The sequence below is a fragment of the Arachis hypogaea genome, chromosome 18, assembly GCF_003086295.3.
Source record: "Arachis hypogaea cultivar Tifrunner chromosome 18, arahy.Tifrunner.gnm2.J5K5, whole genome shotgun sequence".
Taxonomy (NCBI): domain Eukaryota; kingdom Viridiplantae; phylum Streptophyta; class Magnoliopsida; order Fabales; family Fabaceae; genus Arachis; species Arachis hypogaea.
The window spans coordinates 28,420,222-28,436,745 of NC_092053.1; the positions used below are offsets into that span (position 1 = coordinate 28,420,222).

Consider the following 16,524-nt stretch of genomic DNA (forward strand, 5'->3'; position numbering starts at 1 on the left):
GAAAGTTAGAAGATGTTCCTATATACTGATTTTCATGTCCTTTTGTGGTGCTGCACCCTTCAGTTTTCTCTGATCAACCATTGTGCTAATTATTTTATTTTATTTTATTTATGGGGTGTGACCATCAATTTGTGATGACCATTTTGCAAAGTTACAAACTTCTGAGCTTTTCCGGGCAAAGGAAAAACACACATACACTATCTTGATGCATATAGTGACAAATTAAAGTAACAACAAAGGCTACGAATTAAACTATTGTATATTCATTATGCATACGTTACTATTGTTATTATTTAAAAATTTGTTAACATAGAAAATCATTGGACTACTCTAATTAGCATAGTTTTCATATATATTGGGTTAGTTTGCTATATCTAATACATAGAACTTCCTTAATGCGTTTTTTTTTTCACTAAAAAGTCTAAGGTCTATTTTCTAATATACTCAAAACTTGGGAATCTAATTTGAAGCAAAAATATTACACGAACTCAAATCATCCACAACTACTTTTTTTTTTCCTACTGCATTTCCTAACTCGACAAGATAAAAACTAATTTATTGTAGATTTGAATTATTTAAAAATTTATCATTGGCCAATAAATTGCTGCATGTACAATGTAACACCCTAGCTATCAAAATGTCACACTTCCGTCTGCGCCACTTTGATAGCTCGGGTATTACGACGGCCCTTATAATATTTAATACTAAAATATGAGCCTGTTTAAAACTTTAAACCGCAATACCGCTTCAAAATACTTTTGTTGGGTAACGTACATCCATACATACCATACAACTTACAAAACTCACAAAGAATACATACATATGTATATATATTAAATAATTTTACAAGCATTAACTAATACAATTCCTATCCCTCTTACAGAATGTATAAAGATAAAGGTGAGGGAACAATAAATAATAACTAAAGCAATACAAAACATTACGACAACTAGATAAACTCTTCGTGACTTCTGCGTCCATATCCTGAAAAGGAAAATTTGTAGGGGGGTGAGAATATCATTCTCGAAAGGATTCTCAGTAGAGGGTTTTTGAGAATTACTATAAAAGGATACGTGAAGGTAAAACTGTTATAGTGATTAATAACCGCCTTATACATCTTTTCAAAAGTAAAGGTTTATTATAAAAGGAAAAATCTGAATTCTTTTCTGAAAGAGGAAGCTGTTCATTTCAAAAAAATTCAAAAGCCTTTTAAAAGGTTTATCTATGCTGAACCAAATTAGTTTTTCATACTTTTCTAAACCAGAAACATCAACCAGACATGACTTTCGGCCCATCTCATGATGAACCACGGCTCTAAGCCCAAACAACCCAAACAACAACCAATCACCACAGTCCAACAGAGTCTCAGTCGCAAACACAAATAGAAAAGTTCAAGCACAAACAAACAATTACTGCAAGTAGAACAATTAGCAGTTAATTACAAGTAATCACAAAGACAAATCAAGTACAATATGCACACCCAAACAATATCACATAGATGCATATGATGAATGCCTGTCCTAGTGGCTGATGACTCTCATCTGTCGGTTATAAAGCCAACTCGACAAGTCCTGGTAGCTAACCATTGGACTGTCCCTCTGTTGTGCATCCCCAACTCGAGTTATTCAGAATCATAATCATAATTCACATCCAACACCTTCACTGGTGTATTTTCACGGGGGCGAGCTCATCTGAAACTTTCACAGTGTCCGGCCACACTTACGACATAGGGCCATCAGAGTATTGAGTCTCCACCTGGAGCACGTAGTGGCTAGTCACTGCTTTCACCCAGGGAAACTCGTGTCTCAGATAGGTGGAGTGCAACAATCACAATATCAATAACTCAGCATATATGCATTTATTCTCAGCCATAAATCAACATTCATCTCAGCCATCCGGCTTAAATTCATGATTCATAGTCAGCCGTGATTCATTATCATATACAACCATTCCGGCTCATAACATATTCCACGATCAGCCATAATTCATTAACATATATAACCATTCCGGCTCATAACATAATAGCACTTCCACCATCCAACATCATTAATAGCATAAAATCATCATTTAAGCCATAAATCACTTTTCTCAATTCACTTTACTTTGAAATAAAAAATTAATTCTTTCCAGCCTTGGCTTTAAAATCCCCATTCCTCAAATCATTTCAGGCTCATAAGCCACTTCTCCTCAAACATAAATTTCTCCTTTTAAAATAAGGCCACTCTCCAAAACATCTTTCCAAACATTGCATAAACCACACCAAATCAAAAGCCATTTCCACGAGATTCAAAATCATTAATTCTAAAACAAGATTTGGTAACAAAAGATCCTCAGTAGAGTCTCAAGACTTTAGAGGAGAATAACACAACTCACTTCCTCAATTTCGTTTGAAGTCTTTAAAATCTTAGCTTCTCGATTTGAGTAATAAAAATAGAATCTAAACCAAGCCGAGTCGTGTAATCACTTACTCCAACCATATTTTCAAAACCATTTCGTTCCCTTGAACCAAAACCAATTTCAAACCCTTGATAAAAATCTGAAGCGTTTTCAACGGCTCGAAAAATCATTTTTGTTTTACTAAACCAGAATTCAAAGGATACTTTAAAGCTTATCTAAAATGTCAAAGAAGTGAGATTTCTCAATCGAAAGCCAAATTCTTTTAAAGTCACGAAAACTCCCCCAAGTGACAATCTTTAAGTTAAATAAAGATAAACATAAACCCTTTTCACCTTTAAAACAGCCTTAAATCATAATTCTCTTTCAAATGACTTGCACCCAAAGATATACTATTTTTCTTAGGAAATAAGGAGAAATCATAATTCACTTTTCAATAATTCTTTTCAAAGCATAGCTTCATCGCTTCCATAATTGATCCAAGTAAAGGTAATAAAAAGTCTTAAATTCACAATCCTCCAAGTAAAATAGTAAAGGCATTAAACTCATAATTTTCCAAATAACATTTCAAATAAAGACTCGGATTCTATAGGAATTTTGGCAGCATCTCCCCTAAAACTTGGACTTTACCACCCTTTCCGGGTCCCAACCAAACCATTCCGCCACCCTCTTTAAGGGTTCAAAACCAAATCAGCTGAAAATCTAACTGAATCCAAAGGTACATTTCCATTTTCATATTTCAAGAAAACCAAATCAAACTCAAATCAATTTCCAACGGATTAAACTTGATTTCAAAGCTTTAAAGAAGCGACTTTAAAGAAACACTTCAAAACCGTCCGTTTCACAAAATCAAATAATAATCGAATCAACCAAGCAATCATATTCATCTAAGACAACCAACATTACATAAGACTTATACAATCACTCAAGGATACATTTTTACCACATAATATCCATATATAATAATTTCAATTTATAAAATAAGCTTTTCTGAAAAGGCCCATACCTCGACTCGTCGAAACCATAACCTAAACGCATCACAGGAACATTCTCTCTCAACCCGAAATCACCGACAACCGCAACCTCAGCTCCAAGCCACTTTTGCGGTAACCAAAGCAACACTAATCGCGACATATAACAACCGAAACTCAATCTTATAGCAATTAACGCCGTAAAACCTCAGCGAAAGATAACAGAACAGTAACTAAAGGGCTTTCAAAACGAAAACGCTTACCGAAACTAAGAAAGAACGGCTGAATCAAGCAGTGGTATCCCTGGCGGTAGTTCAGGCAACAACCGTGCTACACCCGATGACCCGAACGGCAGTAATAACGGTGTAGCAGCTCAGAACGGTAAGCAACGGCGGCTGTTTTGGTATCTCTTATCGATGGCAGCGGCGCTGTCAGATTCTGGTACCCGTTCTGTTCCCACGGCAGCCATAGTGGTGGTTCTAGGCAGCTCTGGTGGCAGTGGAAAGCCTCAGAGTCAGCCTAACGGCGATGATTATGGCTCAGAATGGATCAACTAAAATAACCACGCAACATCAAAACCTTCTCCAAATCCAAAAGGACAGAAACCATAATTAAAACCCTTACCGGCAGAGCCTTCTCCGGCGGTAGAGGCAGCTTCGTCCCCTGTCATCCATAATCAACCACGATGGAGATGAAAGCTGGCAGTGACGGCGGCGGTTCCGATGGAGGCGACGCGAACAGTGGCTGGGCACGGTGGTTGGACCCCCAGCTTAGCCTCAGATCTCTCTCGTCTGCACTGCTCCCGAACTCTCTCTCTCTGGCTCTGCCATAAGTGACGGCGATGACTCCATGACAAGAACGACGATGGCGCGGGTTCAACAGCGGCGGTGACGGGCTTCACGACAACTCCCCTTCGCGCGTCCTCTGTGCGCGACTCCAATGGCGGCAGATCAGCGAGGACGAGCTCCTATAGCTCGCGCGCGGCAGCTGCTACCTGGAACCCTCCTCTGGACTCGGCTCGACCGCGATGGCTCCACGGCGACGGCAAGCTCATGGCAGGCGCGATGCTCTTTTCCTTCTTTGGTGAAATGATGGCTCGATGGCAGCAGTGAGGCCCAGCACGCCGGTGCAGTCTTCCCCCTCCTCTTCTCTTCTTCCCCTACTTCTGCCTCCCATTTCTTCTCTGTTGCAGTGAGTGGGTGCGTGTGTTTTGCTGTGTGTGCTTGTTGTGTTTGTGTGTGTTTGTTGCTGCTGGGTTGGGGAAAGGGTAACCGGGTTAGGGTTTTCCCAATTTGGAAATTAGGGTTTAGGTAAAAATTAGGTTTAAGGATAGTTTTGTAATTTCAAATAAAAATAGGGATAATACAGTAATTAGAAATAAATTTTATCCCAACAATAATAATGTATAAAAATACTATTTGTTCATCAATTTTACAAATTATTTTCAATAAAATGTTCAAATCCAAAAATTAGAAATAATATAATTAATTTTTTTATTTTCCAAAACAGTAGTATTAATATTTTAAAATATTAATTATTTAGTCCAAATTATTTAAAATTCTTATTATTTCATAACTAGCAACTTTATAATTTAAATATAGAAAATAATTCAATAATTGTGAAATTGGATAATAATCTTAATTTATTTCAAATTCAATTAATCAAAATTTACTTTTATTATCTTTAATAAAGAAATTTCTAAAATTAAAGCTACAAAAATATTGAATTTGAAATTAGCTCATGATAGCCCTTTTTTAAAATTTTTGGGTCTTACATTCTACCCACCTTATAAAAATTTTTGTCCTAAAAAATTGATACAAAACGAAAGAGATTTCGTAACAATTCACTCTTGAACACATTTAAGGAAGAAGCAAAAATATCTCAACATATAAGAATATATATGGTTTTCAAATACTTGGATTGTCGTATACATAAAAGATACAAAGGTAGGAGTATGATTGCAAAGCAAACATTACAAGATAGGCTCAATGCAAAAGGTGGCATGGCTCAAACATGTGATAGTAAAGCAAGGCATCGAAGCCTATAAAACAGGACGGGGTTAAAATCACGTGCTTAACGTCATCAGTACACCAATCTCGTACCAACCTCAAAGCTTCAACTTTCAACTCCATCAATCACTTTACAACTCCATAATTGGTCACAAGTCTAACACCCGCAGACTCTTTCAATACAAGGAACAAAACTCCCACAACTACTCATAATGTTGTACCCTTACCGCTTCACCCTTTCACGTTCACGAACAACATCCAAAAGAGACTAGCGTTTTGCTTGCTACGCTTAACGGTCATGCGTGACTCTATAACAATCCTTGAGTTTATTCAGAAGAGTACTAAACCTTAGAAAAGGACAAACAACAAGGACTAAATCCGCAAGAACTTGAAAGGATTGTTGGGATCACAAGCAATCAAGGGTGTACAAGAAATGAAGAATGTCGGGGAGAAAATACACTTTGAAAACCTCAAAATAACCCCGAATCAAAGAAGTCTGATAAGAACGATAAAAGAGAAGGTAGTGCAATAGTTTGAACAAAATCAAGCTGAGTTAAGAAGTATAAGGTTTACAAACGAAGAATGTCTAAAACCGAAAACAAAGCTTACAAGACTCAAGAGTGGGATTAAAATACTGTCGAATGCATATTTTATGTTTCCAAAGAAAAGGTGCGCAACAAACACCTTGTAAAAGAATAACAAAAGTATAAATGTGGCATTACTTTAATACAATTTCATGTTAAAGTAGATTATGTAGAGTTTTAAAACAAAAAGAACACGGGTTTGGCTAAGAGCTAAAATATTTCCCAAAATATTTTAGAAAGACAGTTAGGTGTACGACTTAACCAAAAGTAATTCATGAACTCGGAAGAAAATCAAATACTTGTTCAAAATTCTCAAAGTTCATATTCAAACAAGTGTGTATAAAAATTATAGCAAGGACAAAAGAGGAAGTTAAACTCTATTTAAAAAAGAAAGTTCGAGGTAAAATTTTGCTTATAAGTTGGTAAAAGAAATAACTGGTGCATTACAAACAGACAGGTTTCTGATAAATAAGGAAGCTTTTCAAAACTTCATTTAGAATAGCGCATGCCAACTTTAAATCAACTTTGTCAAAATTGGACAATGGTTTCAATTACAATCAAGCAACTGAAAAAAATAAATTTAGTTTAGAACTTCTTCAAAGAGAATTCAAAACTTCTAAAAAAAAAGGTTCAAAACAGGACTCCAAAAATATACTTGAAATCACCATCTCAGAAGGATATTCAAGAAAATTAGGATGTACTTAAAAATGAGTCAAGCCATACAAGAAATGATCTTAAATCAAGGTAGTTCAAACAAGATTCACTAGGTATGAGACATCAAACAAGCTTTCAATTGATCCAAAAGAATACAAAAGTCATAGGAAAAGACAACTCAATCATGACATTCATAGAGACAAAAACTTAGGGAATTAATCCATGCTAGGAAGGAAAGATATGAGCCTAATATTTTCAAAAGAACAATAATTGCATAAGCAATGTGTCATGCTAAATTAAATTCAACTAAAAAAAAGAATTAGGCGAAACTTGTCAAACTAAGATCAACCGGAATAAAGGCGAAAATCTTTTCTTTCCAAAATTTTGAAAAATACCTAAGTACATAATCAAATAAAGATATGCATAAGATCTGTAGTAAGGTTATTTAGAAAATCAAATTGTATTTAAAGTAAGTATAATTTCTTAAACCAGTAGAAGAACAAGTGAGGTATTAGAAATAAATAGTTTTTTTTTTTAAATTGCATAAGAAGTTTTCAAAGTTTTATATAGATGAGTGTATATTGAATCAAAAGAAACAATAAAAATTCAAAAATTGATTGTAAACATAGCCAAATAAGAGAAAATTATGAATCATAATTTCTTTAAAAAGAGACCCTGAATAAGAACTTAAAAAAGCATGCGGCATCAAAACAAGATTAAAATCATATAGAAAAATACATTAATCCAGAAGAAGGGTTTAAACAGAGAAAGACAGATACACTAAGGATTTCAAACAGGCATATGCAATTAGGGTCAAACAAGGATGCATATGAATAGAGGAATAGGGTTAAAAAAATCAAGCTACTTTTCAAAAGGACTAGCAACCAAGAACTTCAAGTTAGGCTATGAGAGAACAAATCGACTCGAACAGGATCCAAGACACATAACTGAATAACCTCGAGAAATAGTATCTAACATTCCCAAAACTTGTGATTCGCTTTACCCAAAACTCGTATATCATCTATGATAACCCATTAGTGCTTTCATATACATAATTCACTAGTATTAAGCCGGCCAAACTTAATACCAAGAAGTATGCAATGCAAGACTAACAGCGTTAATCAATAGACCGTCATGTGCATAAAGCTCTAATTCTCGTTATTTGACAAGACTATTGCATGACAGACACTCAGAATATGCAACTGAAGCATAGTCAGTCCATTCCTCAGGCTCTACAGGAAAGACTGCTCTGATACCATAATGTAACACCCTAATTATCAAAATGTCACGCTTCCGGCTGCGCCACTCTGATAGCTCGGGTATTACGACGACCCTTATAATATTTAATACTAAAATATGAGCCTGTTTAAAACTTTAAACCGCAATACCACTCCAAAATACTTTTGTTAGGTAACGTACATCCATACATACTATACAACTTACAAAACTCACAAAGAGTACATACGTATGTATATATATTAAATAATTTTACAAGCATTAGCTAATACAATTCTTATCCCTCTTACAGAATGTATAAAGATAAAGGCGAGGGAACAATAAATAATAACTAAAGCAATACAAAACATTACGACAACAACTAGATAAACTCTTCGTGACTTCTGCATCCATATCCTGAAAAGGGAAATTTGTAGGGGGGGTGAGAATATCATCCTCGAAAGGGTTCTCAGTAGAGGGTTTTTGAGAATTACTATAATAGGATACGTAAAGGTAAAACCGTTATAGTGATTAATAACCGCCTTATGCATCTTTTCAAAAGCAAAAGTTTACTATAAAAGGAAAAATCTGAATTCTTTTCCTAAAAGAGGAAGCTGTTCATTTCAAAAAAATTCAAAAGCCTTTCAAAAGGTTTATCTATGCTGAACCAAATTAGTTTTTCATACTTTTCCAAACTAGAAACATCAACCAGACATGGCTTTCGGCCCACCTCATGATGAACCACGGCTCTAAGCCCAAACAACCCAAACAACAACCAATCTCCACTGTCCAACAGAGTCACAGTCGCAAACACAAATAGGAAATTTCAAGCACAAACAAACAATTACTGCAAGTAGAACAATTAACAGTTAATCACAAGTAATCACAAAGGCAAACCAAGTACAATATGCACACCCAAACAATGTCACATAGATGCATATGATGAATGCCTGTCCTAGTGGCTGATGAGTCTCATCTGTCGGTTATAAAGCCAACCCAACAAGTCCTGGTAGCTAACCATTGGACTGTCCTTCTGTCGTGCATCCTCAACTTGAGTTATTCATAATCATAATCATAATTCACATCCAACACCTTCACTGGTGTATATTCACGGGGGCAAGCTCATCCGACACTTTCACAGTGTCCGACCATACTTACGACATAGGGTCTGCAGATATCGAGTCTCCACCTGGAGCACGTGGTGGCTAGCCACTGCTTTCACCCAGGGAAACTTGTATCTCGGATAGGTGGAGTGCAACAAACATAATATCAATAACTCAGCTTATATGCATTTATTCTCAGCCATAAATCAACATTCATCTTAGCCATCCGGCTTAAATTCATGATTCATAGTCAGCCATGATTCATTATCATATACAGCCATTCCGGCTCATAACATATTCCACGATCAGCCATAATTCATTAACATATATCGCCATTCCGGCTCATAACATAATAGCACTTGCACCATCCAACATCATCAATAGCATAAAATCATCATTTAAGCCATAAATCACTTTTCTCAATTCACTTTACTTTGAAATAAAAAATTAATTCTTTCAAGCCTTGGCTTTAAAATCCCCATTCCTCAAATCATTTCAAGCTCATAAGCCACTTTTCCTCAAACGTAAATTCCCTTTTTTAAAACATTGATACTGAGCACGTGGTGGCTAACCACTTCTCCTCAAACATAAATTTCTCCTTTTAAAATAAGGTCACTCTCCACAACATCTTTCCAAACATTTCAGAAACTACACCAAATCAAAAGCCATTTCCACGAGATTCAAAATCATTCATTCTAAAACAAGATTTGGTAACAAAAGATCCTCAGTAGAGTCTCAAGACTTTAGGGGAGTATAACACAACTCACTTTCTCAAATTCATTTGAAGTCTTTAAAACCTTAGCTTCTCGATTTGAGTAATAAAAATAGAATCTAAACCAAGTCGAGTCGTGTAATCACTTACTCCAACCACATTTTCAAAACCATTTCGTTCCCTTGAACCAAAACCAATTTTAACCCCTTGATAAAAATCTGAAGCGTTTCCAACGGCTCGAAAAATCATTTTTGTTTTGCTAAACCAGAATTCAAAGGATACTTTAAAGCTTATCTAAAACATCAAAGAAATGAGATTTGTCAATCGAAACCCAAATTATTTTAAAGTCACGAAAACTCCTCCAAGTGACAATCTTTAAGTTAAATAAAGATAAACATAAACCCTTTTCACCTTTAAAACAGCCTTAAATCATAATTCTCTTTCGAATGACTTGCACCCAAAGACATACTATTTTTCTTAGGAAATAAGGAGAAATCATAATTCTCTTTTCAATAATTCTTTTCAAAGTGTAGCTTCATCGCTTCCATAATTAATCCAAGTAAAGATAATAAAAAGTCTTAAATTCACAATCCTCCAAGTAAAATAGTAAAGGCATTAAACTCATAATTTTCCAAATAACATTTCAAATAAAGACTCAGATTCTATAGGAATTTCGGCAGCATCTCCCTTAAAACTTGGACTTTACCACCCTTTTCGGGTCCCAACCAAACCATTCCGCCACACTCTTTAAGGGTTTAAAACTAAATCAGCTCAAAATCCAACTGAATCCAAATGTACATTTCCATTTTCATATTTCAAGAAAACCAAATCAAACTCAAATCAATTTCCAACGGATTAAACTTGATTTCAAAGCTTTAAAGAAGCGACTTTAAAGAAACACTTTAAAATCCGTTTCACAAAATCAAATAATAATCGAATCAACCAAGCATTCATATTCATCCAAGACAACCAACATTACATAAGACTTGTACAATCACTCAAGGATACATTTTTATCACATAATATCCATATATAATAATTCCAATTTATAAAATAAGCTTTTCTGAAAAGGCCCCTACCTCGACTTGTCGAAACCATAACCCAAACGCGTCACAGGAACCTTATCTCTCAACCCGAAATCTCCGACAACCGCAAGCTCAGCTCCAAGCCACTTCTGCGGTAACCAAAGCAACACTAATCGCGACATATAACAACTGAAACTCAATCTTATAGCAATTAACACTGTAAAACCTTAGCATAAGATAACAGAACAGTAACTAAAGGGCTTTCGAAATGACACTACAAGAATTTGACAAATTAGCGACGAATTTTTGCGAGAAATATTTTTTGTCACTAATCCATCACTAACTTGCGAGGAATTTGTGACGCACTAACGATAAAATTAATGTGCGGTCACAAAATACCCGAACTTGAGAAAAAACGACTGATTAGCGAGAGATTTACGAGTAAGTTTGTTTCTCGCATATTGAATTTTGTAGCTAAAAAAAGAGCGAGGAAAATTTCCTCGCTAATTTCTCACAAATTAATTAGCGAGTGACAATGTTCTAGCAAATCAGTCTGTTAGGGGTTCAATCGAATAAAAGTGAAGTAGCGAGGGATATTATTGTCACTATTCCGTTGCAAGTGTTTGATATACAATTAGCGAGAAACAATTCACACACTAGTTCGTCGCTAAATAAACTTTGCGTGAAAAGGCTAATTAGTGAGGAACAATTTCCCTAGCTAATCTGTCACAAAAACTTGAAATGCATTCTGTGATGGACAAATTCCTAGCTAATTTGTCACCAAAGTGTTTATTTTTAGCGAGAAATTCGTTTCTCGCTAATTTGTCGCATAATATTGTAAAATTTAAAATTAGGGTAGCGACAGAAAACAGTCGTCGCTAACTCGTCGCAACGGATATATCATTCAACTAGGAAAGTGTTCCTTGCTAATTAGTTGCTAAAGTGGAAATACGGATATTCAGCACCTATGACCTAAGTAGTGAGAAATTTGTGACTGTTTAACAACTGACACACTTTGTTCGCTGATTTCAAGTAGCTGATTAGCGGGCGAAATACATTTGTCGCTAAGTTGTCGCAAGTTTAATTTAGCGAGCGACTTGACAACTGCAATCTTGTCGCAAAGCAAAAGCTATATCCTACCTATTTTATAGCAAATTACTCGCTAACCTCGTTGGAAATCAGTCGCAAAGTTATAACAAATCCAAAGCTAATCGAGAAAATTTTAGAAGTAACTAGTCGCAATTGAGTCGTTAATCAAAAGCTTATTTTAGCGAGGAATTAGCGACCGTTTAACAGCTGATAGACTTTTCTCGCTTATTTCATGTTGTTACTAATTTGTCAGAAAAAAATGTTAGTCCTTATTCTGTCTTTATTTCATGTTGCTACTAATCACTAACCTCTATATAAATCCATAGAAAATTCATGAAAAATTTGAAGCAAATTTGCCAAGTACGCTAATGTAATTTGTCACAATTTTGTCACTAATCTAAAGCTATTTTAAATGAGATAATAATTAAAGTCTCAAAGTCGTGACTAATAATTAGCTAGCTAATTTTTAATAACAAATAATTTATAATATTCTAGCAAGAAGTAAATTCTCAAAAATTTTACAAACCACTCAAATCAAAAGCTTTTTCTTAAAAAATATTTTCCCCTATTAGATCACAAATTTGTCGTTATTTTTAATAGAAAGTTTGCTGTTAATTTGAATTGAAGTTTTAAATTAATATATTTTAAAGACAAATTAAAAAACTCAATATTTTAAAAAAATGAGAGCATAATGTTGATATTTTCAATCACAAAATATAGGGTAAAATACTTAAATAAACAAAATGCATGCAAATATTACTAATATCAAGGTTGTGAGAACTGGACCGGTCAATGAACTAGTAGAGTAACTGGTTCACTGGTTCAAAAGTTCGACTGGGGTTCAACCGGAGTTCAACTGGTTTAATTAAATATTAAATAAAATTATTAAAAATTAAACATACAATGAAACATGTAGCATGACCTTTTGTGTTACCATAACAATATCTGGTAAGTAAACTAACATCTGATCTCTTCTTATTCTTTTCAAAATTAAAATAAGAAAAATCTAAACCAACATTTAATTTCCTAAATTTAGGGTAAAAGGAGAAATTAAAGAAATAAATTATTGTAGAATTAACAATGCTGAAATGGAAGGGATTAAAGATGAGGGCATGAGGGTGAAGATTTTATTCTGTTTCTGGGCATGTCTTTTGCAACCTTTCTGCTAGGTGTAACAAATTTGTATAAAGAAGCTGTAACACATGTATGTCCTCATATGCAGATCAATGTAAAACACCATGACAACATTAATCATACCACCACCAACTCTAATTCAGAAATCGAAACTCAGAACACAACAAACAGAAAAAATATCAACTCACCCCAATTCAGATTCAAAACACAATAAACAGAAAAAGAAACAGCAACTCAAGAATCAGATCTCAGATTTCAGTAACTCAGTAAAATTAACAAAATACACGACCATAAATTGAAGCAAACAGAGTTGAATCTTTAAAAAATAGAACCTCAAAATCATAGAAATTAACAAAAGGGAAAAACTAAAGCAGAGCTATCGACGACAGAGGAACCAAACTGATGCGACGGAGGAACGAAATAGGCGGCAAGACTACCGGCAAGGGAGGAACGGCGAGACAGATGGGATCGAGCAAACTCACCAACAATGGAGGAATCCATCCGACCGCGCTTCGATCTGCAATTCCACACGACGAAGATGAAAACGATGTAGAGAAGACGAGGATGGACGACCAAGATCTCGAAGCACCCTTTATCTGTCACTGTCGGCGGCAAGGCACCCTCTGGTTGACGAGAAGAGTTCGGCGATGATGGAGGCGGTGACTGCTGTTGGCTGAGAGAGAGAGGAGCTGCTGGCTGAGAGAGAGAGGGAAGTAGCGCCGTAGTGGGTTAGGGATTTTGTGCCATTTTGGTGAGTGAGACTGATGAGAGTGAGGGAGAAAGGTGAAGGGATTTGGGCAGAGAAGAGAACAAGAGATGAGTTGTTGTTGCTGCTGAGTACGATAGGTGATTTAGGGATTAGGGTTCAGCTTAGTTTAGCCTTTTTCTTTTTTTTTTTTCCTTATAGGGACAAAATGACGCCGTTCAAAGTTTTTTTCAAACCAAAAACCCGTTAAAAAACTGGACAGTTCTGCCGGTTCACCGGTTAAGCACCGGTTCGACCAATTTTTTTACCGATTTTTTGCCAGGCGGTTTTTGAGCTTATCCGGACCGGCTAGGTGATCGGTTCCCGGTTAATCCGGTTGAACCGGTCGGTCTGGTTCGATTTTCAGAACCATGACTAATATCACCCAAAGCAAGAAATGATACGTGAATCTCCCAAAGGCGTTTTTTCTACCAATCAATTAGGGTAATTAGATTTATAAATTTTAGTAGTAAGTAGAATTAGACTAAATAGATCTACTAGGTGAGTTTTAACTACACATAAATCGAATCAGGCTAGCTAGATTTATGCATGGGCATGGGTAGTATGTTTTCAAAAAAATCTAACCAGCCTAATTCGATTTATATAGGAGGAAGGGCTTTATATAAATCTTAGATAAGTATGAAGAGACTATGTTATTTGAGTTATAGCTCGTTCACATACCATTGATTTATTAGGGTGACTTGCCTAATAATAATAATAATAATAATAATAATAATAATATGAAGAGACTATGTTATTTGAGTTATAGCTCGTTCACATACCATTGATTTATTAGGGTGACTTGCCTAATAATAATAATAATAATAATAATAATAATAATAATAATAATAATAATAATAATAATAATAATAATAATAATAATAAATAATAATAATAATAATAATAATAATAATAATAATAATAATAATAATAATAATAATAATAATAATAATAATAATAAATAATAATAAAAAAAATAATAATAATAATAATAATAATAATAATAATAATAATAATAATAATAATAATAATAATAATAATAATAATAATAATAATAATAATAATAATAATAATAATAATAATAATAATAATAATAATAATAATAATAATAATAATAATAATAATAATAATAATAATAATAATAATAATAATAATAATAATAATAATAATAATAATAATAATAATAATAATAATAATAATAATAATAATAATAATAATAATAATAATAATAATAATAATAATAATAATAATAATAATAATAATAATAATAATAATAATAATAATAATAATAATAATAATAATAATAATAATAATAATAATAATAATAATAATAATAATAATAATAATAATAATAATAATAATAATAATAATAATAATAATAATAATAATAATAATAATAATAATAATATAATAATAATAATAATAATAATAATAATAATAATAATAATAATAATAATAATAATAATAATAATAATAATAATAATAATAATAATAATAATAATAATAATAATAATAATAATAATAATAATAATAATAATAATAATAATAATAATAATAATAATAATAATAATAATAATAATAATAATAATAATAATAATAATAATAATAATAATAATAATAATATAATAATAATAATAATAATAATAATAATAATAATAATAATAATAATAATAATAATAATAATAATAATAATAATAATAATAATAATAATAATAAAAAAAAAAAATAAAATAATAATAATAATAATAATAATAATAATAATAATAATAATAATAATAATAATAATAATAATAATAATAATAATAATAATAATAATAATAATAATAATAATAATAATAATAATAATAATAATAATAATAATAATAATAAAAAAAAAAAAAAAAAAAAAAAAAAAAAAAAAAAAAAATAATAATAATAATAATAATAATAAAATAATAATAATAATAATAATAATAATAATAATAATAATAATAATAATAATAATAATAATAATAATAATAATAATAATAATAATAATAATAATAATAATAATAATAAAAAAAAAATAATAATAATAATAATAATAATAATAATAATAATAATAATAATAATAATAATAATAATAATAATAATAATAATAATAATAAAATAATAATAATAATAATAATAATAATAATAATAATAATAATAATAATAATAAACTCGTAAAATTAAACTCTAAAATTAAATAGATGGATATTTAACCCTAAAATTAAACTCGTAAAAATACAAGTCTAAACAACTTAGCCATAGTTATCAGAACCGGACCGGCCGGCCAGTTCAACTAGAAAACCAGTGAACCGAAGTCCCTATCCGGTTTGGTTCATTATTAAGACCAGACCTGCAATTGACTCGGTCAAAAGCGGTCAAATAGTTAAAAACCAGATGATTTTATCACGAACCAGACTCAGTTTAGGCAGTTGATGACCCGCACTTCCTCCTTGACCCGCGTGCTCCACACATAGACTAGTGGGGTGTGGATCACTATAGGATCATCTATTTGAATCCCCTTCAAAAGTGGCGTCTCTAAGGTTTGATCCTTGAACCTAAGAGTGAGTAAAAGATAGATATTTGTCTCTAAAAACAAACTCGTAAAAATGCAAGTCTAAACGACTTTGTCATAGTTATCAGAACCGAATCGGATCGGACCGATCGGTTCGACTGAAAAAACAGTGAATTGATGCCCAATCCAGTTCGGTTCATTATTAAGATCGGACTTGTAATTAACTCAATCAATGGCGGTCAAAAGTTGAAATCGGACAATTTTGTTACGAACCGGACTCGGTTTAGGCAGTTAACCCGTACTTCCTCCTTGATCCGCACACTCCACACGTAGACTAGTGGGGTGTGGATCACTGTAAAAATATCTAT

At 32.7% G+C, this 16,524-nt stretch overlaps 1 long non-coding RNA gene across 1 annotated transcript; it reads right to left on the minus strand.

The window, feature by feature from the left end:
• Positions 1-756: 756 nt before the first annotated feature.
• On the minus strand, positions 757-4,673 carry LOC112772421 (uncharacterized). The gene is made up of 4 exons (XR_003187492.3): positions 3,990-4,673; positions 3,629-3,918; positions 3,401-3,515; positions 757-984 (listed from the first exon to the last, which is right to left on the minus strand). It is a non-coding gene; the product is annotated as an uncharacterized lncRNA (long non-coding RNA).
• Positions 4,674-16,524: the final 11,851 nt, after the last annotated feature.